Source organism: Desmodus rotundus, chromosome 3, assembly GCF_022682495.2.
Source record: "Desmodus rotundus isolate HL8 chromosome 3, HLdesRot8A.1, whole genome shotgun sequence".
Classification (NCBI taxonomy): domain Eukaryota; kingdom Metazoa; phylum Chordata; class Mammalia; order Chiroptera; family Phyllostomidae; genus Desmodus; species Desmodus rotundus.
The window spans coordinates 198934353-198961779 of NC_071389.1; the positions used below are offsets into that span (position 1 = coordinate 198934353).

Sequence of the window (27427 nt, forward strand, 5' to 3'; positions counted from 1 at the left end):
CATGTGACATTTCCTTTTTTTTAAGATTTTATTTGTTTATTTTTAGAGAGGAGGGCAGGACAAAGAGAGGCAGAGAGACAGCGATGGGCAAGAGAAACACCAATCAGCTACTTCTCCTATGCCCGCAACAGGGACCAAACCTGCAACCCAGGCACGTACCAGGGATCGAACCAGTGACCTTGCACTTTGTGGGATGATGCCCAACCCACTGAGACACGTGTCAGGGCCACATTCCGTTTCTATTGGGTGGCACAGATCCAGTCCAACCACTACGTTTCGTTGCTGGGACAAGTGAAGCAGAGAGGTTAATGAACTTGCTCAAGTTCGCACAGTGGCACTGAGTTTGGAAGCTGAGCTGCCTCGTGAGTTCATAGGGATAATCCAATGTTCCCTCAGAAGGCAAAGGGAGCAGCCGACCGGGGGTAACTTGCACCGGCAGCAACAGCATTGGGGGCCCCTGCAGAGCCTCTCACCAGGGAGGGCCTTCTGGACAGAAAGGGGAGCAGCAGAGGTGGTCAAAGCGGGGATCCCGGGCCTCGGGGCCACAGGAACAGGTAGCAGCAGAAAGGAGACGGCTCGGCCGCTGGACCTCTCCCTCTGACCCTTGCTGTCCAGGCCCGTGGACTAGAGGTCAGGTGCCTGCTCACCAGGTCTCTGCAAGGATTCAGTGGGATGATGTCTGTTTTGGGCTGGCAGGAAAGTTCATGCTGACAAGTAAAACAGAGGCCTTACAGGCTCCTAAAAGACAGAAGCCCAGGATTGATCAGCTTCAGGCACAGCTTGATCCAGATGCTCTCCTGATGCTGACAGGGTCTGCCTTTCCTCCCGCCTCTCACTCTGCACCTCTGTGCCTGGTGGCTTCAGAGAAGTCACCCCCATGGAGGGACAGGTGGCAGTTGGAAGCCTCCCTCCCAGCACCTAGTCCTCCAGACCAACATCATCTGGATGAAAGATCTGTCTGTCAATCAAAGAGGTCTTGTAGAGCAGAGTCATTTTTAAATGCTGTGTGGATTCTTCCGGGGTGCTGAAAGGACTTGAAACCAGAAGCAAGCGGTGCCGGCGCGACACTGAATGCACTGAATGCCACGCAGTTTTACAATTTAACAGTGTGTTCTGTGAATTTCACCTCAATTTCTAAAGGGAAAATAATACATATGAACTTTAAACGTCTTGCTTCACATGGAGACACCTCATTGCACTTGTGTTGCAATCCTTCTCTTTGATGTGGCCAATGTTACCTCCGATGGGCCTTTCTGGAGTGCTTGTTGCCGAAACCTAACTTCCGGGGCTTCCTGTCCGCTCTCGGGTTTGGCTTCTCACTGGAGGGAAAACGTCAAGACCTGCCCTCCGCTGGCAGAACTTGGAGCTTCTGGGCTTCAATTTCCTCCCAACTCTTCGGCAGCACAATTTTAGCGTCTGACTTTCACTGAGTCTTCAAATACTATACTTTGTTTTTCACAGAAGGAAACTCTCTTTCCTCCTTCATACCCGTCATTTTCCAGTCCCAGATACAACCTGCAGGAACCGGTGTGGAAGCCAGCACGTGGCCCGAAGAAACTCCCACTCCCTCTGCTGTCACAGCCTGCCGTCCCGAGGCCAGCAACCCTGGTGTAGTCTCAAATTGACTTCTTTGTATCAGCGTTTCCACAGGGTCCTTGCAGGCAGCGCTTTCACACCCCTGCCCCCTCCTCCCCGCTGCCGTCCTGGCAGGGCCTGGGAGGCAGCAACCCTCTGCCAGTGGGAGCTGAGCCCATTGGCCCAGGCTGGTTTTTTAATGCTTGGTAAAATCGTGCATTACAAAGGCTGCATGTGCTGTGCACACTCTTTGTGTACAATCCATCCATGTGTGCATATTCTAGGTGGGGCGAGAGGCCGGCTTCTGGAAAGTTCTCAGGAAGGCTCCCAGTGCCACCAGCTGTCCGCTTACTCTGCGAGGTTCAGGGTCACAGCTGAATCAGACACTGTCCCCGCTGGGAAGCGGGCCTGATCACCTTCCAGTGATGACAGGGAACAGGCTTGTTACAGCAACAACTGGAAAATAGAAAGAATCCAGAAATGACCCTGCCGTTCCCATAGGAAGGCACACCCAGTGGCAAACTAGATCAGCAGGGTCCTCTAGGAACTTAGTCCAGATAATAAAGGAAATACCACGACAGGACCAGACTATCGTCATTCTGCACCCGCGCCCTGCGTGAGTCCCTGCCCTGAACGGGACAGCTGCCAACATCAAAATAAGGAAGCCAGGTGCCACACGCCTCCTGATGTCCGGGGGGAAGCACAAGATCACCAGCCTGGTGAGTGGGAAACCAGGGACACAGGAGTGCGCTGGGCGGCACCAGGAGGGCAAAGTCAACCCCCTGCTGACAGGCAAGTCCACGGTCAAGCAGCCTGTTCTTCAACAGACACATAAAGGAGAATGGAGCAATGGAGACACCTGTAAGGCAAGAGACTTGAAGGACCTAAAAGTCTTAAGGGATGATCGTTTCTCCTTGGAGGACAAAAGTATGAAGAAGCACGGGAAATGATTGCTGGGGAGTCAGAAGGGAGGTCAGCAAGAGGGGAGCGGGGAGCCGTGATGAGCATGGGTGCAGGGCGTGGCCTCTCTAGCCTGTCTGTGACCACTCCACACCCACACTTAGCCCCCTGGCCTCAAACACACCTTGTGTTCCCCTCCTCCAGGACTTCACCAGAACAGCCCTTGCACACGTACCTCACCTGACTGTCACCTCCTCTGGGAAGCCCTCCCTGATGACCTGCACCTCCTTGAACTAAAATCTCCCCCAGCTCTGGACCCATCCATGCAACCACCACCCACACAGGCAGCTGCCTCTCCCACCAGCCTGTGCTGACCTCGAGGCTGGGCCTGATTCACATCCAAGTCCCCAGTGTCCAGCTCAGATATCACCAACCCCTCGGGCAGCCAATGAAAAAGTCAAAGCCAAGAAGGGAAGCAACGTGCCCATGGCCACAAGCTAGTAAAAGGCAGAACAGAGCTTGAACCCATATCGCCTGCCTTGCAGCCCCTTCCTCACACCATAGAGCTCCTGGAGACGGCAGTGGAAGTGGGACCCAGCGGGTCGGTGGGAAGAGGCACTCTGTCCGGCTCCGGCTCCAGCTCCACCTCACGGCCCGGCGCCGCTCCTGGGGCCAAAATGATGAGGGCCAACTGATCAGCTCTGAAAAGGCAAAGTCATAAATAAAAGCCGGCTTCGAGCCTGGTGATCGCCATCTGCCGCAAATGCCACCGCAAGACAAGCCCAGCCCAGCCCCTCCTGCCACGTGGGAGCTCCTTCTGTGCTGAGATGGGAGCCTCAGAATCAAATTAAGACTCGGAATCAAATTAAGACAGAGCAGCTGTGCCTTAAAGATAAGGTGCCCCTCAGCCCGCTCAGCACCGAGCAGAGCCGGGAACTAGGCTCGGGATTAGCGAGCGGCCACAGGGCACAACCCTGTGCCTCCCTGCTGCCCCTGCCCCCAGCCGGAGCCTCTGAGCCCAATAACAGAAGGACCCAGAGCCCACGGGCTCCCAGGCAGGACCCCAGCCCTTGAGAACTGGAAGGTCCCAGCCCCAACTTTAAAACAAGGATATGAAACTATTTATTGCACCAATAATGCCACATAAATAACAAACCTCCCCAACACTTCAATGTGAGTCTATTTGGCTCACAGTTCAGCCCTTCAGGCTGGGCTCTGTTGCGTGGTTCTTCTGGTCTCAAAGGGCTCACCGGTGACACCCCTTGGCCCCTCATGTCTCTGCACTTGCCAGTCTTGGTTGGTGCCTGGGGCGGAATCTGGACATTATAGTCACGGACCCCAGTGAACTGGGGAGGCGGAGTTCTGTCGCTGTGACTCTGGAAGCTGGGAGCAGGGAGGGCAGCAGGGAGCAGAATGACCTATACATAGGATGAGGCCTCCCCGGGATGAACCCCCAAGACAGTGACTCTGAATGGGGAGCACAAGTCACATCTGTAGGCACTCCTGTCTGACCCCTGGGGCTCATCATGGGATGACGTTGTCACGGTGATGGGAGAGGGTGCTGGGCAGGAAGTGGCTGAGGGCAAAGCTGCTGCTCAGAGCTGGGATTAGAGCCCCTCCGGCCTCCCTGCTCTACCTGCAGCCTCAGAGCCCTGTGCCGGGCCCTGTGCTGTGCAGGGGACCAGCCCGCTGTCCCCAGCAGCCCTTCCTGGCATGGGCCCCAGGGATCTCTGAACGCCGCCCCAGCAGCTGGCAGGAGTACAGACCCAACTAATAATGAGTGACTGGGTCCATTGTTCAAAAGTTATCTTTAGACGAGAGGATTTATCAAGTTTAATTAACACGTCAGGGACTCCACTGCAAGAGAAGGCTCCAAAAGCAGTCCTGACGATACTAATCTTTCTACTTTAATGACAACTGGGCACTGAGCACGGGGCAGAAAATAGACTGTCGGTGCTCCGCCGCCCGGAACATGGAGGCGATTTCCTCCCCAAATCAAGTGTGAGGTGTTACAGGCGCCGCAGTGGTGGGCGAAAGGAAAGCGAGCAGATGGGGGGCCTCTGCCCCCAGCTGAGATGTCGTGGTGCCAATTGCACCTGCCGGCTAGGCGCTGCCCACCTGGGATGCCACCCTCATGCCAGCTTGGACTTCTTCCCTGACTTCCCAGAAGCAGAAGCTGAGGTTCAGAGAGGCGCCTGACCCCAGGCCGCACGACTCAGTTGTGTCTGGTGCCGATACCTGGCCTCACCCTTCCCCCAGGCCCCCGGAGCCCATTGGCCAGCACATTCTGTGCACGGGCTGCCCATCAGGTGCCCAGCTCTAGCAGCCAAAAGGCAGGTGAGAAGCCCTTCTAATGGAGCAGACGTTCTGCCGGGAGATACAGACGATGGAGCTGGAGGTCCCAGAGGCCTCAGTAAATGGAGGTGGCCGTTGTTAGCTCTCAAAACACTGGGGCAGCAGGCAGGATGAAGCTTCCAGAAGGATTCATAGGGAGGCAGACTTCAGCTCAACCAGGACAGAGGGTCCCTGCAGGGGCTGCACTGCCTGTGTGAGAGTGAGCTCTCCACCACGGGAGGATGCAAGTGGGGCCGGGCAGCCCCCTGCGTGAGCTGAGTCCAGACACCGAAGGACTGGGCACACTCCCGCCCCTCCTGCCCTGGGAGAAAGGGCCCTTCCCAGGACCCTCGGACTGGCTGGACCTCTGGGGAGTTGGGCAGGAAAGGAGCTGAAGGCTGTTCTGACGCAAAGGAGAGGCTGCGCTTCCCCAAGGTCTAGAGATGCAGGGAGTGCAAATGGGTGCCACCAGCCCAGCCGAGCCCAGTGTGGCCTCGAGGGTCGTTGGCCGGGGACCCTCAGTCCTCCAGGTCCTCCAGGTCAGCCCCCTGAGCATTCAGTGCCGGGGCAGCCCTCGCCCCTCCTTAACCAGAACCCCTGCCGGCCCCCACCCCCTCCCCAGCCTCTGCTTTCTGGGGTCCTTGTCCTGCCCCTCACTGCTGGCTCCGCTGTGGTCTGAGCCTGAACCAAGGCCCCCGCCCCTGCTCCCCTTAGCAGCTCAGACCCCCAGAGAGGTGGAGTCTACACCTTCCCCCGGACATCGGCGTGAGCCCCTCATCTGCCACCTTGGGAAGCGACATCGAGGGCCCATGGGTCTTTATCTTCCAGCTCTGAGTGGAGGATTCTGGGTGACGGAAATCTCGTTCAGAGCCCCTGTATGGGTCGGGGTCCTGGCACAGCCCGCCAGCTCAGCGCCCCTCAACCCCTGAGCCCAGCTCTGGTTGGCAGCCTGTGCTGTCTGTGGGGCCCGGGCCTCATGCACCCCTGCATTCACAGCCAGGCGCCCTCGAGCCTCTCACGCAGCTGAGGGAAGCGTCCGGAAGGCAGCCCGCAGAGCGAGCACCAGGAGCAGGGCACTGGGCTGCCCCCATGGGCACTTTGGCCGTCACCGCCCCCCTGGGCCTCTGTCTCCCTTCCACCTCCGGGTCTCCCACCTCTGTCTCCCTCCCACCTTCAGGTGAAGGAATCGGGATGACTTCAGGGAGCAGATGAGGCAGGAACTGAGGTCTCTACCCAACTGCTTGCCTGCATGGGGAAGGAGAAAAGGGGGAGCTTGGGGGCTCTTCTTCAGATTTGGGGCCTGAATCAGTGAAGAAATAAAAAGCAAATTCTTCCTCAAGGGCCTAGCTCCCTCCCCTCCCTGAGAGCTGGAGCCGTCCCTGAACTGCCCCCCCCCCCGCACACAACTTCCAGCCCGAGGACCCCTGAGCCAGGCCTCCAAGGCTCCCTCCACCCCTTCCCATGTCCCTAGTCCCTCCGGGAGACTGATCACAGGAGACAACTCCCGGCTGCGTTACCCAGAGGCGCCACCTAATTGCTTGTAACGCTGTCAGGGCCACAGGTCTCCTGATAAATTCCCACCGCATCTCATTTGCATAATCTCCAAGCCTTGTGTGACGGGCAGCTCTGGCTCTGGGCGGAGGAGGGAGCCGGCCCAGCGTGTCCCCTCAGACCTGGACGTCTCAAACACCCTCGCTGGAACCCACCCCTCCCTCCAGTCCCTCCTCCATCTGCACAGCCCCCAGCCACCCGGCATCCTCGGGGGTCTCCCCACTGCCAGGGGGAACCTCTCCCTGCTTCACTAGCCAGAATTAGTCTGGCTGCCTAACAGGAACAGCTGAGCCGGGGAAGCTTTCCAAGGCCCGGGGGCAGACGTCCAGAGACAGCGAGCTGGCTGGTCACTCCTCGGAAACACCAGCATTTACGAAGGTTTCCCGGTGCCCCACCCCCTACTCGGAGCGTCTGCTCCTAGGGCACAGAGCAGGCAGCTCATGGGATGGGGCAGAGCACCCAGGGCACACGCTGCCCTCCCAGGCTCTGACACCCCTCTTAGACCTGCAGCGGGAGCAAAGGAGACCCCCCCACACAGGGGCCCCTGAGCCTAGACTCAAAGGGGTCTCTGGCCTCGGGTCAGAAGCTAAGCCAGGGGAGACGGCTCGAGGCCTGCACTGGGGAGCCAGTGAGGTTGCAGCAGGGACTGGGAGGTCCTGCAAACCGACGGGACCAAGACAGAGATGGGGAAACTGAGGCCCAGAGGGCCCGACATGTCCAGAGCCCCACCCTGGGATGGTGACAGAGAGGAAATTGGGGTGCTGGATTCTGACTCCTCGGCCAGTTTCTAAGGGCCCTGGAGGAGATGGGATCCCCTCGGGCCCGACACCCCATGAGCATTCTGTCTCAGACACACCAGGTCCCTCGGCGCGGTGAGGGCCAGCCATCATGGGCAGAGACCGTTCTGGAGAGGAAGCAGGGGGGACTTGGGGAGGCTCAGAAGAGGGGAAAGTGCAGGTGAGGGAAGTCAAACACGCCGGGGACACACACCTGCCTCCGCAAGAACACTTGCCAGGACACAGACTGAGCTTTCCCCCACCCCCCGCCCCCAGTGTCTGATGTAGTCTGTCAGGGTGGGCCCTAAAATCTGCAGTCCTACCAAGCTCCCAGCTGATGCTGGCCCAGGAGCCCCACTTGGAGCTGCACCCGGGGAACAAGAAACGGCCAGGCTGGTCCCCGGGCAGGGTGTGTGGATTGGGGTGTCCTACTGATGTTTCTAAGACGCAGGTGGGCCGCACTTCCCAGGTGGGAAGATCTTTCCATGCCGTCTCACCTCCCCACAGCCTGCTACGGCGTCCCGTTTCCTGTTTGCCCGGGGACACTCCACGACCTGTCCAAGGGCCCACGGCTCGCACGGGCAGCATTGCCTCGAATGGACTTGGACCCAGGTCTCGGGCCTTTTCCCATTCACCTCAGCTGCTCTTTTCGTTGAATTTACACCTCTGCCTTCTGGGGAGGGAGGATCACCACTTTTCCTGAGCACTTACTATGCACCAGGTGCTCCCTCACACATCCCACACACTGTCCCATGAGGGGGTGCCCGAGGCTGGGGCCAACCATGCCTCCTGCTCCAGGGTGCCAGGAATTCAACTCACATTCCCTGGCTCCAGGCCCTGGGCTCTCCCCGCCACCCAGCGCCCACCAGGCAGGCGGCACTGGAGAGCAGGACCACTCTCAGAAGCTGTCAGTGCCATCGGGTGGGTGACAGGAGGGACCCCCAGGGGTAATTGGGGTCCTGCAGCCTCACGCGCTGACGTGGCCCCGAGCACGCCCAGGTGCGCCATCCACGTCCACATGCTTTGTTCTTAGCCCCTTCCAAACAGTCTTCAATGACCTCTTCCGCCCTTTTTCAGCTTGCTTTCCTCAGGTCTTTGAGCTAATTATTCCCAGACAGAAAATTACTTCCGACCCCAGAAAGAAGTCACTTCGGTGGCAGAGCTCATTAGCGGCGCAGTCCGCGTGTCTCTGGGAGCCGGGGAGGGCGTCTCCGGCCCAGAAGTGTCATTACGGGGAACCGCTGCGTGCGGTCAGACCTGACGTCAGCGCGCGGCAGGCGGCTGAGCCCGGAGAGCAGGGGCCCAGGGGCTAGGGGCCCAGGGGCTCGGAGCCCAGCTCCCGGGACCCGCACACCTGACCCAGGTCGCTGAGGGATTGAATCATGCCCCCCAGAAGTCATGCCCACCCAGCCCCTCAGAACAAGGCCTTGCAGGTGTGGTTGGTTCATAAGGGACCTCGAGGTGAGATCATCGCTGACCTAGACTGGGCGTGACTTTGGGTGCGTAGCTGGAGCAGCAGGGGAAGGGAAGTCCAGGCAGCAGCAGCAGCAGGAGCAGAAGCAGAGTGGGGGTGGGGGGTCCGTGTTTGGAGTGCGCAGGGAGGGGGAAGGGCCGCACCTGGCACTTCAATGGGACACGGGGAACAGAAGGGATGGCACCTCTGTGACAGCCATGTGAAGTGTGCCTGTTACCACTGCCCTCCCTGGGCAGGGGCGGGGCAGGGTGGGGAGGACCGAGGCTTGGAATGGCCGAGCGAGCCATTCAAGGCCACAGAGGTGATTCGTGCACCAAGCGCAAACCGCCAGAGGCCCAGACTCCCACCAGCAGTCTGCTCTTCCTCTCAGTCCTTGAGCAGTGCCGTCCAGAGGGCGCGGGATCCCAGAAAGTCACAGTTCACTAGCACAGGGCATCAGGGGACGGTGGCGGATGGAAGGGGGTCCAGTGCTGGGGTGGGGCGGGATGACTACAAGGAGCACCCAGCACTGGCATTTGTCCCCCGAAGTTACGTGGGTGAGAATCAATGTGCCCTCCCTCTACAGGCCATTAATGGAGCTCATGTTGTCCTTTCCTCCTGGTGCCACGGGTCCCCACCAGGAGCAGGGAATCCCTGGCCACCCCTCCCTCCCACAGGGCCCTGAGCACCCCTTTCCCAGCCACCTCTCCCTCTGGGACTGAAGTCAACCATCAGTAAGATCCCCTGGACACTTGAATTCCAATAGATGTCACCTCCCAACTGCAACCAAACCCGGGCTGTCCCCTGAGGGCCCCACTACCCCAGCAGGTCCCCTCTCAGGGGGGCTGTCCCCTCTCCTACACCCCACTGACCACCGAGGCCTCCTTATTGCTCACAGCTGCTGCCGGGCCATTCTCCCTCCTGCATGCCCCCCACCCCATTCAGAGTGGGAACCCCCTCGCCAGCCAGTTCCTCTTATGCTAATGTCACCCCACAGTGCACTCCTGGAGAGTCCTCTGGGCCTGGCAGCTGTTGGAGGGCCCTGCAGGTGGCAGGACCCCTTTCCAGGCTGGGCCTGCAGCAGGCCATGCCCACTGAGTCACCATGCCCCAGTCTCCGGAGGACCTGAATAATCACGGCTTCCTCCCGGTGCTGCTGGAACCCGATGAGACGGCCACATGCACGGGCCGGCGTTACTCATCCTGAAATCAGGGCCACCTGCCTCGATGACTGGAAGATAAAATCCACCCCCATTCGCATCCTGTGGGGCCTGTTTATCCGGATCCAGCAGATGCTCCCCAACGAGCCCCTGCCCCACTGTACACGGGGCAGGCCCCACCCAGGGCCCTGTCCTCACCGCAGGCCCAGAGACACCGAAGCCCTGGGTCTCCCCAGGTGACACTGTTCCTACAGCTTTTTGGAGCTACCTTCTTGCCGGGAGACTACAGAGCTAAAAACACGGAGGCAGGTCAGGGAGCCAGGTGTGAGAAGGAACCCCCATCTCCATCAGGCCGCCCCAGCCCCACCTGGCAGCCTCTCCTCCGTGCCTGGTGGGCAGGCGGGGCCGGACCTCTGAGAGGGGCAGAAAGGAAGTGGCCACAGCGGCAGTGGGTGGGGGAAAGGGGCAGAGCGGGGTGGGGGGAAGGTGGCGCTCTCTCTCTCTCAGAGACCACAGCCTGCTTCAGGGGAAAAGAGCAGAGGTCCAGGCTTCATTGTGGTCTCCTGCAATCTGCACTGAGCCCAGGGTACCCCAACTACTATTACAAGGCAGCTATTGTACCCCGTTTTCAAAGGGAAACAGAGGTGGCCTGCCCCCCACCCATGCAGTTGCTAAGTGACAGGATTTGAGCCCAGGTAGGTGGGGTTTGGGGCTGGGGCGGGGGTGGGGCTCCTCCCAGAGGAGTGTCCTGTGGCCCCTGTAACAGATGCCCACAAACATCGGGCCTCCACCAGGCGTATTTACGCCCTCCCAGGTCTGGGGGCGGGTCTGAGCCCAGCTCCTGGAGCTGGCGTGCAGGTGAGGGTTGGGGCTCGCTCCTTCTAGGGGAGGGTGTGTCCTGGCCTCTCCAGCTTCCGGAAGCACCCAGGTCCCCCATGTCACTCCCCTCCACTTCTGTCATCTCCCTGACTCTGACCCTCCTGCCTCCCTCTTACAAGGACCCTGTGATTACACAGGCCCACCAGGAAAACCCATGATAATCCCACCCCCAAACCCTTCACCTGCGGTGCCTGTCCCACCGAGTAAGATGACACCTGCTCAGGTTCTGGGAATTAGGACTCGCATGTCCTTGGGGGCCATTTTTCAGCTGGCAGGGTAAGTGGGGGGGGAGAACTGACGAGGGTGTGAAGGGGGGGTGTGCGGGGCATTTCCACATGTGAGCTCCTCCAGGGCCCCCAGTGACCCTGAGGCTGGTGCTGTCCCTGGCTCCGTCGGACAGATGAGGAACTAAGGCATGGTGACGGAGCCTGTGCCAGTTGTGGGGGTGGGACTGTCTCCCAGTGTGTGCCCTTCACCACTGGTGCTGTAGCTGTAAAGGCCCCAGAGCTCCAGGCCCCTGGAGGGCCAGCCCCGCCCCCAGCATTTCTGCTCAGTAGTGGGGACAGGCGGGGGGCGGAGTCTGCACATTCCCAGTGATGCTGGTGCCACCAGAACCAGGCAGTGATGAGAGGGGAAGGCCAGGAGGGGGACCCTGGGCCCTGAAGGCTCTGAGACCCTGCCCGCAGTGGCCAGGGGCCTGTCTCTAATTGGGCTGAGCCAGTGCCTGCGCCCCCGGACCCCTGGCTGGCGTGGAGCCCCTGCCAGTGAGGGTCCCTCTTGCTGGCTGCCCCCTGGCCCCTGTGGGACCCCCACCAGGACCAGCTCCAGCCAGGAGGCCTCAGACCAGGTCCCCTTGCCCAGGACAGCAGGACCCAGCCCCCAGCCTGCTCTTCGTTCATGGTCCCTTCAGATTTGATGGAGAAAAATGGTTTCCTCATAAAATATTCACGTCAGGCCAAGCCTAAAATAGGCTGGAGAGGAAGGAGGGTGACTTTTGTCCAGCACAAGTGAGGTGACGAGACACCATGAGGCTGGCCTCTCTGACCTGTCCCTCTGCCCCTGCCCCCACCCGGCCCTGAGCGGTCTGACCCTGCGGGCACAAACACCATCCTCTTGGGCAGGGCCAAGGGGCGGAGGCAACCACTGCCCCCCAGGGGCTACCTCCATCACACCTATCCCTTCGTTCCATCCCTGACGAGCCTCGTGAGCGAGACCAACAGCAACAGAGCCAGGCCCCCTGCTCCTGGGTCGGGCACCTGCAGGCACAGAGCTGGTGCCCGGTCACCTCAACTGGCCCTCCAGCAGCCTCAGAGGTGACACCTCCTTGACCCCTTCAGGATGAGGAGCTGCGCCCCAGAGAATGAGTCCCTGGCCTGCTGCTTTTGGAGACCATGAGGGGTGGACGTGGAATGTTCTGGAACTGACAGAGGCCGGGACGGCTGGGGAAGGAGAGGAGAGTTAAGAGCAGAAGCTGGTGAGGTGGGAGGAGGACCACGAAGGACCTGGAGCCCAGGTTAATGGTCCTGTACCGAAGGCATTTGGAAGCTGCCACCTGCCTGCCCTCCTGGGGCGATTGGTGTTCGAAGAACCGACCCCGAGGGAGCGGATGTGAGGTCCAGGTCCTATGGCCCTGCCCAGCGTGTGCGTAGACGCCTGGGAAGCACCTCTCCCCTCCCCACAATTGACCACAACGCCCCCTCTAGCACCCTCAGCTCCCCCTCTAGCGCCCTCCCCTCACCCCCATGGCAGCCCCTGCGGCTGGCCCTCAGACGCCAGCCCGCCCCCCTTCGCCCCTTCTCTCAACGCCCCCAGCTCCCAGGCCGCTGTGACCCCAGGCCCCCAGAGCTCTCTGAGCCAGGGACTCGCACGGAGGGGGTGTGTCACGGGGGAATGGGCATCAGCATCCTCGAGTTTGTAGCCGTGGATTTTCCCAGGGATGGCGGCATCTCCCAGGCAGGGGGGGTCTCAGACTCAGGCCTCCCACTGGGATCTTGCCTAGTGGGGAGGCCCAGGAACGCCAGGTCCAGCCTCTCTGTCCCCCAAGCACCTCCAAACCAACAGATGTGGACAGACCTGCAATCACCCCAAAACATGCGCCCCCACAATATCCCTCTCTCAGTGGGGTCCCCCACCCCACCACCATTCTGTCCAACACCTGGCATTAGCGCCCTGCCCCCCCCATTCTCCCTACCCCACACCGTCAGGAAACATGTGGGTGTGCTTCAGGAGGCACCGAGAATCCAGCCACTTGCCACCAGTCCTTGGTCCCCACCCCGCCCAGGCCCGCATCTCAGTCCTGGGTTGTACCCGCCCTCCCGCCTCCCTGCCCCACCTCCTGTGACCCACAGGGGCTTCTCACCTCACTCCAAGTCAAAGCCAAAGTCTGCATGAGGCCCCAGGCCCTGAGCAACCTGCTCCTCCCCGTCCTGCACCCAGGCAGCTTTGAAGTCCACCCCCTCCCTCTCCATCTTTGCTCAAATGTCACCTTAGCACAAGGCTGCCACTCGTGACTCAATTCAAACAGGAGAGGTCCAGGCTAGAGAGACGGATTTGGGGGAAACTGGGAGGCAGGGTGGGATTTCCCAGGGAGGAGGCTGTTGAGAGAAGAGGAGACAATATCAGAAGTCAGGGAGATGGATGGGGGGCAGGGAAGAGCAAGCAATGGGGCCAACGAGCTATTGGGGGAGGGGGGGTTCGGGGAAAAACACCTGTCTGGAAAGCCGCTTCATGCACGCATGCACGAATGAATGAATGCACACATGCATGAATGAACAAATGCTCTTGTTGAGGGCTAGACAATTATAAGCATTGCTAAACAGAAAACCTTGAAGGTCACTAGAATGGATAAGGAAGAGAGACAAGTCGTCATCCGAAATAAGCTTATCAACAGGAGACAGACAGATAGTTCCTCCTGAACCCAGAGCAAAACTCCTCCAGAGCTCAGAGCTATGCAGAGATAACAGCAACTCCTGCTTTTGTAACTTGCTTGCTTGCTTCTCACTGTATAAAAGGGCTAGCCTGTGAGCGTTTGGCGCGGCTCTCATCTGCAGCTCTTCTGAGCAAGTGTCTCTGGGACACATCGAGAGTCCGCCCCTGCGCAGGTTAAAAGAGTTGGCCATTAAAGTAACATCTCTGTAAACGTCCTGAAAGTCTCCGAACATCTGTTTCATGCGTCAGTGGGTGCAACATTTTGGAGGCCCCAGCGAGATTCTCCCTAGGTGGAGGTCTGGTTCGGAAACTGAGAGGAGGACGCTGGCTCGAGCCAAGTAAGTATCTGGGAGGATCCTCTGTCTGTATCTGGGCTCCGGAGCGAAGTATTGCCTGAGGTGGTAGGCGGGACGCCGCTGTACCCCACCCAGGCCACCCCAGCCGGGACGCCGCCTGGGGCCTGGTTTCTGTTCTGTTCAGGTTGTGACCGGTCACGTCAGGGCTCGCAGCGAAGCGCAGCGGTGTGTCTGAGTATGAGTGCGGCCGCTTTGTTTGAGCGTGTGAGGACAGAGTGTGTGGCTCCACGGGCAACAGCCTACGGAGCGTGCGTGGGTCCTAACCTGCGGTTCCTTAGTCTGTCATACGGCAAAACGGCTGGGAGTTTAACCCAGACTCTACGCGGGCAGCCTTAGCTAAGACAGACCTAAGTCCTCGCGAGAGGAGAGGCCAGGCGGGCGAGGCGAATATCCTCCGACCTCGTTAGCTGTTTGTCTCGATATTGTGCTTGTCTCAGTTATGTGAAACTAACCCTTATGAAAATGGGCCAGCGGGAGTCCACCCCAAACTCCCTGCTTGATTGCATCTTGAATAACTTTTCTGATTTCCAGCGCCGTGCACGCGGCTACGGGAGCGTGCAGCTCGATCCGGAGTTCCTGCAGACTCTTTGCCAGCTAGAGTGGACGACTTTTGGTGTCGGATGGCCTGCAGAGGGGACTTTCGACCTCCCGGTATTGTTTGCAGTTCAGGCCACAGTTTATAGAGCCCCACACCCCGATCAGATAGTTTACATCAATGTGTGGGTAGACATAGCCCCAGACAAGCCAGGCTATATTCAGAAATGTCTAAGAAGGAGTGCCTCCCGCGGAAGAACGGTTCTGTTAGCCGCGGGAAGAGGAAACAAAAGAAATTCCCGGAGCCCTCCGCGCCCAGAGGGCGGAGGGTGCCGAAACTCTACCCCCCCCCACTACCAGGACCTGGGGAGGACATCTTAGACCCCTTGAATGCGCTCCCTCCCTACCCTAGGAGGGAAGTGCCGCATTCTACCCAGCCCGAGGAGGGAGGGACACTCGGGAGCCCTCCTCACACCCGAGGGGGAACTAGATAAGGGGAGGAGGCTCCAGTATCCCCAGTACCTCCGGCACTTCTGCCACTCCGTGAGGCACCGCCCTGACCGGGTGCCCCTGCCGGAGCACCCCCTCGGTTGATATATGTTCCTTTCTCCACTAGTGATCTATATAATTGAAAACATCGGAACCCCCCGTTTTCTGAGAAACCTCAGGGTTTAATCTCCCTCCTGGAGACCATTTTTAGAACGCACCAGCCCACTTGGGATGATTGCCAGCAGATCTTACAGACCCTCTTTACCTCAGAGGAGAGGGATAGAATACTCTCAGGGGCCGCCAAGGCAGTTATGGGGGAAGAGGGAGAGACTGCGGCGGGAAGGAGGGAGGTGGAGGATATCCTGCCCGGTCAGCCCCCTGACTGAGACCCTAACACGAGCGGGGGAAGGGACGCGCTCCTTCAGTATCGCAGGGCTCTGTTGAGGGGATTAAAGGCAGCCGCTAGGAAGCCCACCAATTTTAGGAAGATTAGTGAAGTGATCCAGGGGAGGGAGGAATCTCCCGCTGCTTTCCTAGAAAGATTACTAGAGGCAGGTGTGGGAGTTCTTGGGAGCAGTAGGATATTGCCACCTCTGGATTCTAGGGTTTGCAGAATTGGCTAAGCCTCTCCATGAACTTACGAGGGGAAAAGAGGGAAATATAACTTGAACTGAAAAAGAGAACCGAGCCTTTGAGGCGCTTAAGGCAGCTTCGGTATCTGCACCTGCATTGGCTTTGCCAAATTTAGGAAAGCTGTTCCAGCTGTTCATGGCAGAAAACGGAGGCATTGCAAAGAGAGTGCTGAGCCAGGCTTTAGGACCCTGGAGAAGGCCCGTGGCCTATTTGTCCAAGAGATTGGACCCAGTAGCCTCAGGGTGGCCAGCCTGCTTATGAGCTCTAGTTGCCACAGCCATGCTAGTGAAGGAGGCCAGCAAGCTCACCCTTGGACAGAATTTGCAGATAATTGGGGAGCATCATATAGAGAGAATTCTGAAATCCTCTCCCGATCGCTGGTTGTCTAATGCACGGCTAACTCAGTACCAGGTGCAGTTGCTGAATCCCCCAGCAGTCCAGTTCCTGAAAAGCGCAGCCCTGAGTCCAGCCACCCTGCTGCCAGCCCCTGATCCAACCATCATGCATAGCTGCCATGAAATATTAGAGCGGGTCACAGGCGTGCGCCCAGACTTGCGGGATGAGGCATACGAAAAACCAGAGCTCATTCTGTTCTCGGATAGCAGTAGTTTCCTTAGGGAAGGGCAGCCCTACGTGGGGGCTGCAGTAACCACAGAAACTGAAGTCATTTGGCAGCAAGCCCTGCCAAAAGGAACTTCAGCCCAGAGGGCGGAGTTGATAGGGCGTTTGCAAGGTCTAATCTTCAGAAAGCTGCAGGATGTCCCTGCATTATCTAGGGACTTTGAGTAGAAGATGCCTGTACTGGTAGGGACTTTTAGCTACCACGGATTGAGTTTAACCACTGAGTTTAAGTACAGTCCTTCCCAGGGTGGGAAAGGAGCAGGGATTAAAGGTAAACTGTAGTTAAATCTAGATAGGCAAAAATGTGTAGAAAGGTTGTAAAAGTTTTAAACCTGGAGGAAAGGAAACCTCAACTACTTGTTTTCTGGTTTTATAGGAATGTAGTTTCATTTTGCTTCCGTTTCTGATCAGAAACCCCCTGTATCTGAAGACCTAGTTAGGGTCACCTGAAGACCTAGCGAAGGTCGCCTGTAACCGGTTAAAGAGAATGCCTTTGCCACTCGGGACCCAGGAAGGGTCATTTAGGCCTGATGTGTGTTTCAGCCTGAGGCAAAGGAGCATGTCTCTGCCAACAGACCGGACCTGAATGGCATGTCTCTGCGGAGGCCCCAGTAGACGCACTGGTGCAAGAGGATGCCTCTACCTGTGTACTGTTCTTATAGAACTCTGTCTGTGTTTTAGATTTTGTTCTGTATCTTCTCTGAAAAGAAAATTGAGGATTCCAGGGATAGTAAAACTTCACACTCTGTAGGAAAGTGAACAAGGGAAAGTGCAAGATATATAAATGAAGAAGGTGTATGAAAGGATATCAGAAGGGAAAGGATTTTCCTTTGCACTTGGTATTTTTCTCCTTATCTGATCCCTCCAGAATTTGGCATTCTGAAGGAGTGAGTAATGACATAAGGTTTCTCTGCATAAATCCATTAAGACCAGTCATTAATAGTGGTTTGTTAACCGATACTTTGACTGGAATGTCACGCCTGAAGGAGGCATGTCTGGGTTCTGGTTGTCACCAGGAAGCCCTGAGGAACTGGGATTGACTTGCGAAGCTAGCAAAAGCCCACGAGAAGAAGCCTGGTACCTTGGTTAATTGTGCGGTTCATGGCAGTCTTTCCAGGGAAGGAACGAAGGTTGCTTTCCTGAAAGATGGCTAGAAAGGAACCTGTAGGCACAACGGAAGCCTCAAGGATTTAAGTAAAACGACTGGTACAGGCGAAGCCAGGTGGCAGATGTGTGGCTCTGCTTCTGTGCCCTGAGGGGCAGACTAAAGTCAGTCTAAAGGTTCCCTGAGTGAGTTCCAGCGGAGAAAACTTAAAGATCATAGGCGATCCAGGCTGCTCTTGGTATGTTTATGCAAACAAACAGGCAGAATTAAAAGTTGGACTCAAAGTAGTCTCTTTAATAATGATGAGGGTGATCTTAGGGAGAGGAATCATGGTCTAAGGAAAATCACAATGCTCAGTATTAGATATTAGAATCATGCAGCTAACTGTCTTAAAAGTCTGTTTTCATTTGAAAGTTAAAACTGGGTTTGTAATATCATCAAAGATGTTCAATTTATAGGCACGAAGGACCTGTCAAATTGCCACTGTTAGATGTCGTTGCAGCAAGGGCCTTGCAACTGAATGTCTTCCCAAAAGACAGTCTCACCAGCATGGAGACTGGCTTAGGAGTGGTTGTGTAAATTAACCTGTGTGTTCCTCCTTCTGTTTTCATAGGGCGTGGGACTATGGCCTTATTACCTGAGCAATTGGTTGCAGTATAGGCCTCACTTAAAGAGCCCACCTTCATCATCTCCCCCTAAGACTCAACTAGTTTAGTTAAACTAGGTAGTTTGGTTAGTGAAGGGTTCAGGAGGTCTGTAGGCTTCACTTCAGAGCTTATCTTCCCTTTTCTGTCCTAATAGCCAAAACAGAAAGGGCCCAGAGATCTGAAAGGAGGGAAATCCTGATATATTCCCCTCAGCCCGAGTGAAGTGTAGTGAGCCACAGGGTTTTGGATACATGTAGCATGTCTCATACACCTTCCTCCAGATGAGCCATTCTTTACCTAGGTGCCTGCCTTTGTTATTCAGTAATTATGATTTAATTGTGCCTTCCAAATCTCTTGCCAAATCTGTCACCTCCAGAATATGACGAGGATGCCAACTGTCCAGTAATGCCAGCCTTTGGACACCGAGCCTGCAACTTCGCAGTGACAGCCAACTGACTTGGATTCTGTAAGGTCCTTCCCCTTACAGGAAAGGACTCCCTCCATGCTGCACCCCCTTTCAGGGCACCCCGACCCAAGGTTAGGTAGGACAACGTCCATGTCCAGCCGGAAGCAGTTACAAGAAGACGAGACCTTCGTCCATTGTCCTTTATATAATTATAAAGGGGTTATATATCTGAAAGGAAGGATTGAAGCAGGGTGCAGCCAAGAGGAGGGCCCCAAGAAGGGATTTGTAATAGGATCCAGAACTCAAGGTGTACCATTGTTTGCCACCAATTTCTTATCCAGAGTTTTGTGTAACTGGGTACATAATTCCCCAAGTGTATCTATGCAGGAAACCCAGATTTTGTTCTCTCCTCCAGGACTAGGGAGAAGAGAGTTCCCCTTATACCCATAGTAGCCACTGTGAGGATCTTAGGGTCCACCGCACTGAGTGCTGCAGCCCTCATTCAGGGAGAATTAGAGTTGAGACAGCTTTTGCAGATTTTCTCTAAGGACATATCTCTGCTGCAAGATCAAGTAGCTTATTTAGAAAGACAGGTAGATTCATTGGCAGAGGTAGCTCTCCAAAATCGGAGAGGATTAGATTTATTGTTCTTAAGGAGAAGAATTATGCGCAGCATTAGAAGAAACTTGTTGCTCTTATGCTAATCATTCAGGGATAATTAGAGATAGTATTAAGGTCTTAACCCAGAGACTGAAAGAACAAGAAAAGCTAGAAAAACCAACGTAGTACACAGGAATCTGTAAGATGTCCCCATAGCTGACTACCCTGATTTCCTCTATTAGTAGGCCTTTATTAATTATACTCCTGTTTAACTTGTAGCCCCATCGTCATTAGTATGATTCAAGGATTTGACTCATAAGTGCCAACAAGGAAATGGGGGAATGTTGAGGGCTAGACAATTATAAGCATTGCTAAACAGAAAACCTTGAAGGTCACTAGAATGGATAAGGAAGAGAGACAAGTCGTCATCCGAAATAAGCTTATCAACAGGAGACAGACAGATAGTTCCTCCTGAACCCAGAGCAAAACTCCTCCAGAGCTCAGAGCTATGCAGAGATAACAGCAACTCCTGCTTTTGTAACTTGCTTGCTTGCTTCTCACTGTATAAAAGGGCTAGCCTGTGAGCGTTTGGCGCGGCTCTCATCTGCAGCTCTTCTGAGCAAGTGTCTCTGGGACACATTGAGAGTCCGCCCCTGCGCAGGTTAAAAGAGTTGGCCATTAAAGTAACATCTCTGTAAACGTCCTGAAAGTCTCCGAACATCTGTTTCGTGCGTCAGTGGGTGCAACACTCTCATGCATGAATGAACGAATGCTCGCATGCGTGAATGAACGAATGCACGCATGCGTGAATGAACGAATGCTCGCATGCACGAATGAACGAATGCTCGCATGCACGAATGAACGCATGCACGCATGCACGAATGAACGAATGCTCGCATGCACGAATGAACGAATGCTCGCATGCATGAATGAACGAATGCTCGCATGCATGGACGAATGCACGCATGCGTGAATGAACGAATGCTTGCATGCATGAACGAATGCTCGCATGCACGAATGAACGAATGCTCGCATGCATGGACGAATGCACGCATGCGTGAATGAACGAATGCTCGCATGCATGAATGAACAAATGCACGCATGCGTGAATGAACGAATGCTCACATGCATGAATGAACAAATGCACACATGCGTGAATGAACGAATGCTCGCATGCACGAATGAACAAATGCACACATGCATGAATCACAAAGAAACTGCAAAGTTCAGCAAATGACCATAGGAGCACCCTGGCGCCCCTTGGCTGCTCCTGAGGCCCCTCGGATGCGGCCCAGCAGCCCGGGCCCTGTGCCGATACGTAGACTGACGTCCCCTGTTGCCAGCACACACTACTGATGGCAGCTTCTCCTAGGACACCACCAAATTTATGCCGAAAATGTCACACCATTTGGTCGGAGGCAGCAATCACCCGGCTGTCTGTGCTTATTTGCGGCCGTAAGTCTGCCCTCTGCCTAATGGAGCAGCCGTTTAACAGCAGCCTGACATTTATGAGGCCAGCCTGTCGAGGCCAAAAGAAGCAGCTGGCGCTGGCTCCTGACCGGAGTGGGGGCAGGGGCAGCTAGCCGGGGCAGGAGGGCGGGTGTCTGGGAGGGCCAGGGAAGCTTCCAGCTGGTGACACGATGACACCACACTCCCAGGACGGCTTGTGAGTGGCAGGGGCCAGCCTCGCCTGGGGCCACTGAGAGGGCTCACAGGGAGCCTACCAGGGGCTTCGTGCAGATGACAGACCCAGAGGCTCCTGGGAGATAGACAGTTCGCCTAAGGATCCAGAGAAAGGCTGAGCTATTCTGGCCTGACCTGCCCGGCCTGGTTCGCTGGGGGCCCAGGTTGCTGGCCCCCAAGGCAAACAGTCCCCTTCACCCCGAACCTTCTAGGCAAGTTTGGTGAAATATTAATGCTAACAGCTGGGCGGACGGAGGCCAATCGAGATGTGGCCTTAGGCCCCATGTCATGCCCCACGTGTCTCATCCCCATCACAGGTGAGGACACTGAGCTGGAGCCGGCAGGTTCCCGCTGGGAGGCACGTAGAGGGCAGGCCTGCGCCTGGCTGGGCTCTGCTGCCAGCACCAGCCCGGGACTCACCCAGGCCGCTCAGGCTGATTCCTGAGCCCACCTGGCCAGAGGCCCATGTGCCGCCCCCAGTCAGACCTGCCCCCACGCTCCAAGAAAGGTATTGCGGTGGTTGGTCCAATGGCGGCCGGCAGGCCAGCCTTGGGGGACAGTGACAGCACCAGGGACAGCACACCCCTCGGGCCCACCACAGAGGCACCTCTGGCTTTAGGGGCCAATAGCTGCAGCGATGGCTGTCCCCCCTCCTCCCCCATCTGCCCTTCTCCCCAGGACCACACAGCTAGTAAAGCAGCGGTCAGAGGAGGCCATGGAGGGGAAGGCCCTGGGCGAGGGCTGGGGATGGCAGGTGTGGACGTGACACCCTGGACCAGGAGGCTGAACCTAGAAGCATCGACTTAGGTCACAGGGAGCTCACCAGCCTCGGCCAGGCTGCCTCCCTGCAGGTGCCCAGACCTGGGGGGGGGCGGGGCCCAGCCCCCAGGGCACAAGGACGGGCTGCTCCCATGTAAGGCCGGCTCAGATAAGCAGCTGGGGAAGAGGGCGGAAGGCGAGGGGGAGGCAGAGAGAGGGTAGGGGTGCATGAACGAACAGGTGGGAGGATAATGTACTGGGGGTGAGGGAAGCACCCACTGTGTTCTTAATCTTCCTGGAAAGGTGAGATTAAATGATGACACCATTTCACAGATGAGGAGGCTGAGACGGGAAGGTCAAGTGACTTGGTCAGAGTCACACAGCCCTGGACCGAGGTCTGAGGGGCCACGCACCCCCGCGCCAGGGCCAGCGGTCTGCCAGCCTCAGTTTCCCCACACCCCCGCGGCCTTCCCAGTGCTCGTGTTTCTTTTTATGTCATTGGGAGTGTGGCCCTGGCCATGGAGCCATATGTGCGCCCCAGCAGCTCCCGCCCCAGCCCTCTCTGGGGCTGCCCAGACAAGCGGACACAGAGAGATGTGAGCGTCCAGGTGGACTGCCTCCAGGGGGCCAGGACGAGGGGGTGGCAGGCCGCCATCCGGAAGCCCCTCTGTGGGGCTCATCCTCACTGGGAGTCTGGACACCACTCACTGGACCCTGGCTAGGTCCCCTGCCCCTCCCAGCCTCAGTTTCCCCAGCAGCGGGACAGGATAATTACAGAATCAACTCCGGGACATCAAGAGGATGGATGAGTCAACAGCTGAGACAGCGCATTGAGAGATGCCAGGTGCTGGGCAGATGTGGGGGAGCACGCCTGAGCCTGGGTGGTTGCCATGGTGACGGGTGCTCCGTGTTTTGCGGGTAAATATCCACAGCCCACTGGAGCAGCTGGCCTGTCTCATCAAACATCTCTGAGACAGGCACGGCAGAGCAGCACGCACGGCTCCCAGGCCCTCGGCGACCTGTCCCGGGAGGTGCTCTTCCCTGCTCCGTCCCCCACTGCTCCGTGCCCCGCCCCAGGACCCTCCTGCCTCCTGAACACAGTTCACACTCAGACTCAACTGCCCCACCGCTCTGCCTCCACAGCACAGGTTCCAAACCTGTCCTGGGGCCATGGGGTGGGGGGAGGAATAGCACAGGGCCCCGAAGTGGGGCTGGGGCTGCAGTGGAAAGGCCGACGGCAGACCCTGGACCTCTGGGGCTCCTTCCAACAGGACCTCCCAGAGCCTGAGTCCATGGACAGTAACTGACCACCGAGAGGGAGAAACTTCCGTCCTGCGCCATGCACCCACCCCCAGCCACCCTGGATCCTCCCCAGCTGCTGCGGCTGTGAACCGGTGATAACACTTTACAGCCCTCAGACCTGGGCAACTGGGCTGGCCCTGCCTGACCGCCGTCCACGCCCAGCGGACTATGGCAAACAGCATGTTTCCGTGAACCCTGCCAGACGGGGGGAGAGGTGAGGCGTCGCTTCACCCGTTCTATGCGCTCCATCGGGCTCCAGAAATGCCCCCGGGGTTTTCCTGCTGCCAGCTCCTCGGACCCGGCAGTGAGTGGACAGCCCAGCCCTGCCTGTGGCAGACAGAGGACTCCTAACAGATGGGACCTAAAGGGATGATCGAATGCAACACATTGCAAATATTTGTTGTAAGTCCAAGATCAGAGGAACCGCTGTGGCTCTGAAGCCCCAAAGACTGAAACAAAAAAAGAAAGAAAAGGGAACAAGAGGAGGAGGAGGAGGAAGGAGAAGGTGTTCCAAGTACCCCATAGGTCCAAGGGCGGACCATCTTTGCACATGCATGTGTCCCACAGATGTTGATGGGTCCCAGGCCCACCGGTGAGTGGAGCCAAGCCCAGCCCCAGCCCCCCAGGGCTCGGGGTCTGACGGAGGACACGGCAGTGAACTTCCACCTGCAGCTCCAGCGGGGTGAGTGCCACGAAGGTGGCCAGGCCCACGGAACACAGCTGTAGGCGGGACTGAGGGGGCTCTGCAAGGAGGCCGGCAGCACGGAGGACAGGGCCTGGAAGGACGTGGGGGACTGAGGGCGGGCGATCACCCCACCAAGCCCGATCAGTCGGGACCCACACGCCACAGCTGGCAAAGCGCTTCCCCGCTCACCCCCATTTTACAGGCAAGGAAAGATGGGGCCCTGGGAGACAAAGCAGCCCTCACAAATGTCAGAGCTGAGGCCACCCCCAACCCAGTCACTCTACACCCAAGGGACGGGGCTGAGGGCAGAGTCCGGGAGAGACCAGGCCTCCCGCCGTCCTGTCCCAGCGGAACCGGACACACAGCACCGACAGTCCAGCCACGCTGTGCAGGAAGACACGGTCGGCCCGGAACACGCGACGTCCCTCTCTCGTTGTTACAGAAACCTGTCTGTGCTAGAAACCCCTAAAGTGCGCACAACGATCGATTGTCGTTACCGATTGGTCGCCAACAGTCGGGAAAGGCCACTGCCACGCAGGCCTCGGAGGAGGACAGGTGTCTCCAAGGCCAGCAGGCCATTGCAGGGGCCTAAGGACCTCCCCTTCACCAGTCTCCGGAAGGTTCTGACTTTTGTAAAATTTACACGCCCAGAGAACTCTCAGGCTTGGTTTTACAACTTTCGCTGTGACTCAGAAGTAACACAGCATGAACCTCGAGCCTCGAACCTTGAATTTCAGTGGCAGCCGCTCCGTAAGCGGGGAGGCAGAGAGACAGACGCAGCTCGGCGGGCCCCTGTCCCTTCTGCACACGTTTCCTCCGCGAGAGCTCGTCTCGGGCGCACGTGCAGACCCGAGGAACGACACGCAGGTTCTCTCCGTGACCGAAAAAGCTGGTCGTGTATAGACGTGTGATGTCGGGCAAGACCACCGGCACAAGATCGGCCATGCGCACAACCCAGCCAGGGTGGCGGGACCTAGCAACAGAGTGACAGGGTCCCTCGTGCTGGGCGACAGCGGAGTCCTCGAGGCAAAGAGAAGAGCGGAAGTCACAAATGTGGAGAGGTAACCAGACTGCTTGTCACCGGCCACCCAACGGAGAGACAGGCCATCGAAGCCGCTCCCCAGCACTGCCGCTCAGCAGCCACGCACCAGTCCTGACCCTCAGACAGACAGACAGACACACACGTGCACACACGCAGCCGGAGTCGCAGCCCCCAGGAGTGGGCAGGGCGTGAGGAGGGTCTCTAAGGCCCTCGTCTGGTCAGCGCCCACGGGAGAATCCTTGCCGCGCTCAGTGGAACTTCCGATAGTAAAAGACACTCGAGACACTGTTTCCTTCTGAAGACTCTGCCGACGCAGGGGCATCCATGCAGACGCAAGACAGGCAAGCGAGGGAAACCGAGACCCGAGGTCACCAAGCCAGCAGGGCTCACTGTTTACAACCACGACAGAGCGACTTCCTTCCTGGTGTTCAGGCCGGCACAGCCACCCAGTGCCTTCAGACACTCGGCATCACCAAAGTCAGGGACGGCAAAGTCGGGGACCTCATGAAAGCTCACGGTTCATCCCCTGGGGAGGTCAGCGGCAGGCGGGAGGCCCCTTAGGTGTGTGGTGGTTTGGTGGTGTTTCCTCTCAGCGGCCAGCTCCCGGCCACCCTCTGGGGTGGCGCAATGGGAGGGCTTCCTGCACCAGGAGGCGGGAGGCTGGCCGGTTTTGATGTCGCCAGGGTCAGGGAAGTAAACCTGCCCCAGGACCTGCGAGATGCCGTGCCTGGGCAGAGGGGAGCCACTGTTTCCTCCACAAATGTTCATCATCCCCTTGATGCGGGTACACCCTCAGTGCGGCTGGGGAAACGGCAGCGAGCAACGTGGTCCCGTCACTGCCCCAGGGGCTCACGCCTCGACACCCCAATGCCCCAGCATGGGAGCCACACAATCACCGAGAGGTCACAGTCTGGGGTCAGGATGGGGCGAGCGCTGGGCAGGGAGTTGGGCAGCCCATGGAAGCAGGGCTTGGGGGGGGCATCCTGGCTGGAGAGTGTGTCACACCCAGGGCCTCGCCGGGCAGCCTGCTGGCAGCCAGGGCTTCTAAATGTGAGGCCTGGCTCGCTGTCTACACCTTAGAGAGCACCTCACCCAACTTTGTCACTGTCAACTTGCGGACAGCAAGGCCCAGAGGAGGGAAGAGATGAGCCTTCGTCGAGCCTTCGTCTTAGAGGGGAACTCACCGCCCAGCCCACCCAGGCCACAGGAGCACAGGCTCTGCCAGCTTCTGCGGAGCCCCTCCCACCCTCCTCTCCTGCACCCGGGAGTGGGGGAGTGGGAAGAGCTAGTCTCACTTAACAGCAGGATGCTCCAGGGCCTCATTACCACGATGCAAATTAATATTTATTATGCAATTATTCATCATTGTAATTGCCACTATTTCAAAGTGAGCACAGGGGCTTGAATTAGAACACTTTGCATAATATTGAAATGGAATGTCACCGTGACATGCGCCGCTCTTGCCTCCATAGCCCCTGTGTCTCAGTCTCCGGAAGGTTCTCAGAACCTGGGTCTGCAGGCATGCTGCTCCCAGAAGCTCGCTTGGTGTTGGGGCCCATTTCTTTTATTCTGACTTCTGGAAACCTTGTAGGGGCATCGGAAGCCAGAAGTGCAAGGCCGGGGGGAGGGAGGCGGGGGGAGCAGTGCAATACACTTCAGGATGGGCAGCACTCCCCAGGCCAGGCAAAAGGACCCAGTGTCATAGCCCCCCCCATGACTGTGGCCAGCTCCCCGCACCCCTGCTGGTCACAGCTGCTTCCCTTCCCTCCCTCCCCTGCCTCCTGCTTCCCCTCCGCCGACTCCAACTGGAGCCCTGGGAACGCCCTTGCCCTGGAAGGCTCACAGGGCATTGTCAGCATTGGAAATTCAGGTGGCAACCTAAGAGGGTGGGCATCAGTTTTTCAAAAGCAAGATTTGGGAACTGAGACGGCCCACCCAGCAGCAGCTGGGCCCCCACCCACCACGCCGTCGGGATCTACACAACCCAGCAGGCCCTGGCCATGCTCCTCACGCAGGTGAGCGTGTGGGAGCCATGGACACTCAGGGTCGGAGCCGGGGTCGGAGCCGGGGTCGGGAGGATGGCGAGGCTGGGGCAGAGGAGGGGCAGAGGGGCTCCTCCCAGGGAAGGGCTGTCCTGGGCAACCTGGGATCTTTGCTTCTGTGGAGCCAGGAAGCCTTTGGTTCCAGGCCTGGTTCTCACTCCCACCTGCTCTGTGACCTATGGTACCGTCCCCCTCCGTGGCCTCAGGTGCTCCGTCTGCAAAATGAGCGTGACAAACCCTTACCACCTGAGTCCAGGAGGCCAGCGCCTGGGGGCCCCAGCCACAGCAGCCTCTCCCGGTCCTGAAGGGACTAGCCTTGAGACCCCCTGGCCACGCATCCCCTGCTTTCTCTCCACGACCTGAACTGCACTCACCTGGGCTAATGACAACCGCGAGAGCCAATCACTGTCCAGGCGCTCTCTCATGGGACCCGCCCAAGGCCCGAATGGGGCGGGGGAGCCCCCCAGTTTACAAGGGAAACTAACGCTCAGACGGAAGCCAGCCCGATCTCCTCAACTGTGACAGAGGACCGAGCTGACAGCCTCTTCATAAGACAGGCCTGAGCTCCCCCGGGCGGCCCTCCCCGGCTAGGTGGCCCTTGGGACGTGCCTGCACCTCTGAGCCTCCTCATCTCACACAGGGATGAGGTCATTGATGCAGCTGAGACTTGGAAAGTGGCATGGGGACAGCTCTGGAGGCAGGCCAGTTCCTCTTCCTTCCTCTGGGCCTTTGCTGAGACCCCGCAGCCCCCCCTCCCATGTCACTGTGCATGTCAGTCACCGCACTTCGGATAGGTTCTCCAGGGACAGACCCCTGCCCTCTACACCATCAGGCTCAGTCTTGTCGCCCACCAGGTACGCCCACCTGGGTTCCCTACTCCTGGGACACCCCATCCCCGGCAGGGGGCCTGTCTGCCTGGGCAGAGCCAGAAAAAGGCCGGTTCTTTTTGGCCACCTTCCACGACTCCC

General features: G+C 57.9%; 1 protein-coding gene and 1 long non-coding RNA gene across 4 annotated transcripts in view; one reads left to right on the forward strand and one right to left on the reverse strand.

Annotated features, from left to right (window-relative positions):
- On the reverse strand, nucleotides 1-26964 carry LOC123478630 (uncharacterized). 3 transcript variants are annotated; one of them, XR_008426301.2, is made up of 3 exons: nucleotides 26834-26964; nucleotides 2851-3176; nucleotides 1-2031 (listed from the first exon to the last, which is right to left on the reverse strand). It is a non-coding gene; the product is annotated as an uncharacterized lncRNA (long non-coding RNA). The 3 variants fall into 3 exon arrangements; XR_011651058.1 differs by lacking the exon at nucleotides 26834-26964 and adding an exon at nucleotides 13113-13198; XR_008426300.2 differs by having other exon boundaries at nucleotides 3-2031; nucleotides 3035-3176.
- Nucleotides 1-27427, forward strand: part of ARHGAP8 (Rho GTPase activating protein 8) — a 181173-nt gene that overhangs the window by 44993 nt on the left and 108753 nt on the right. The window lies entirely within an intron of this gene.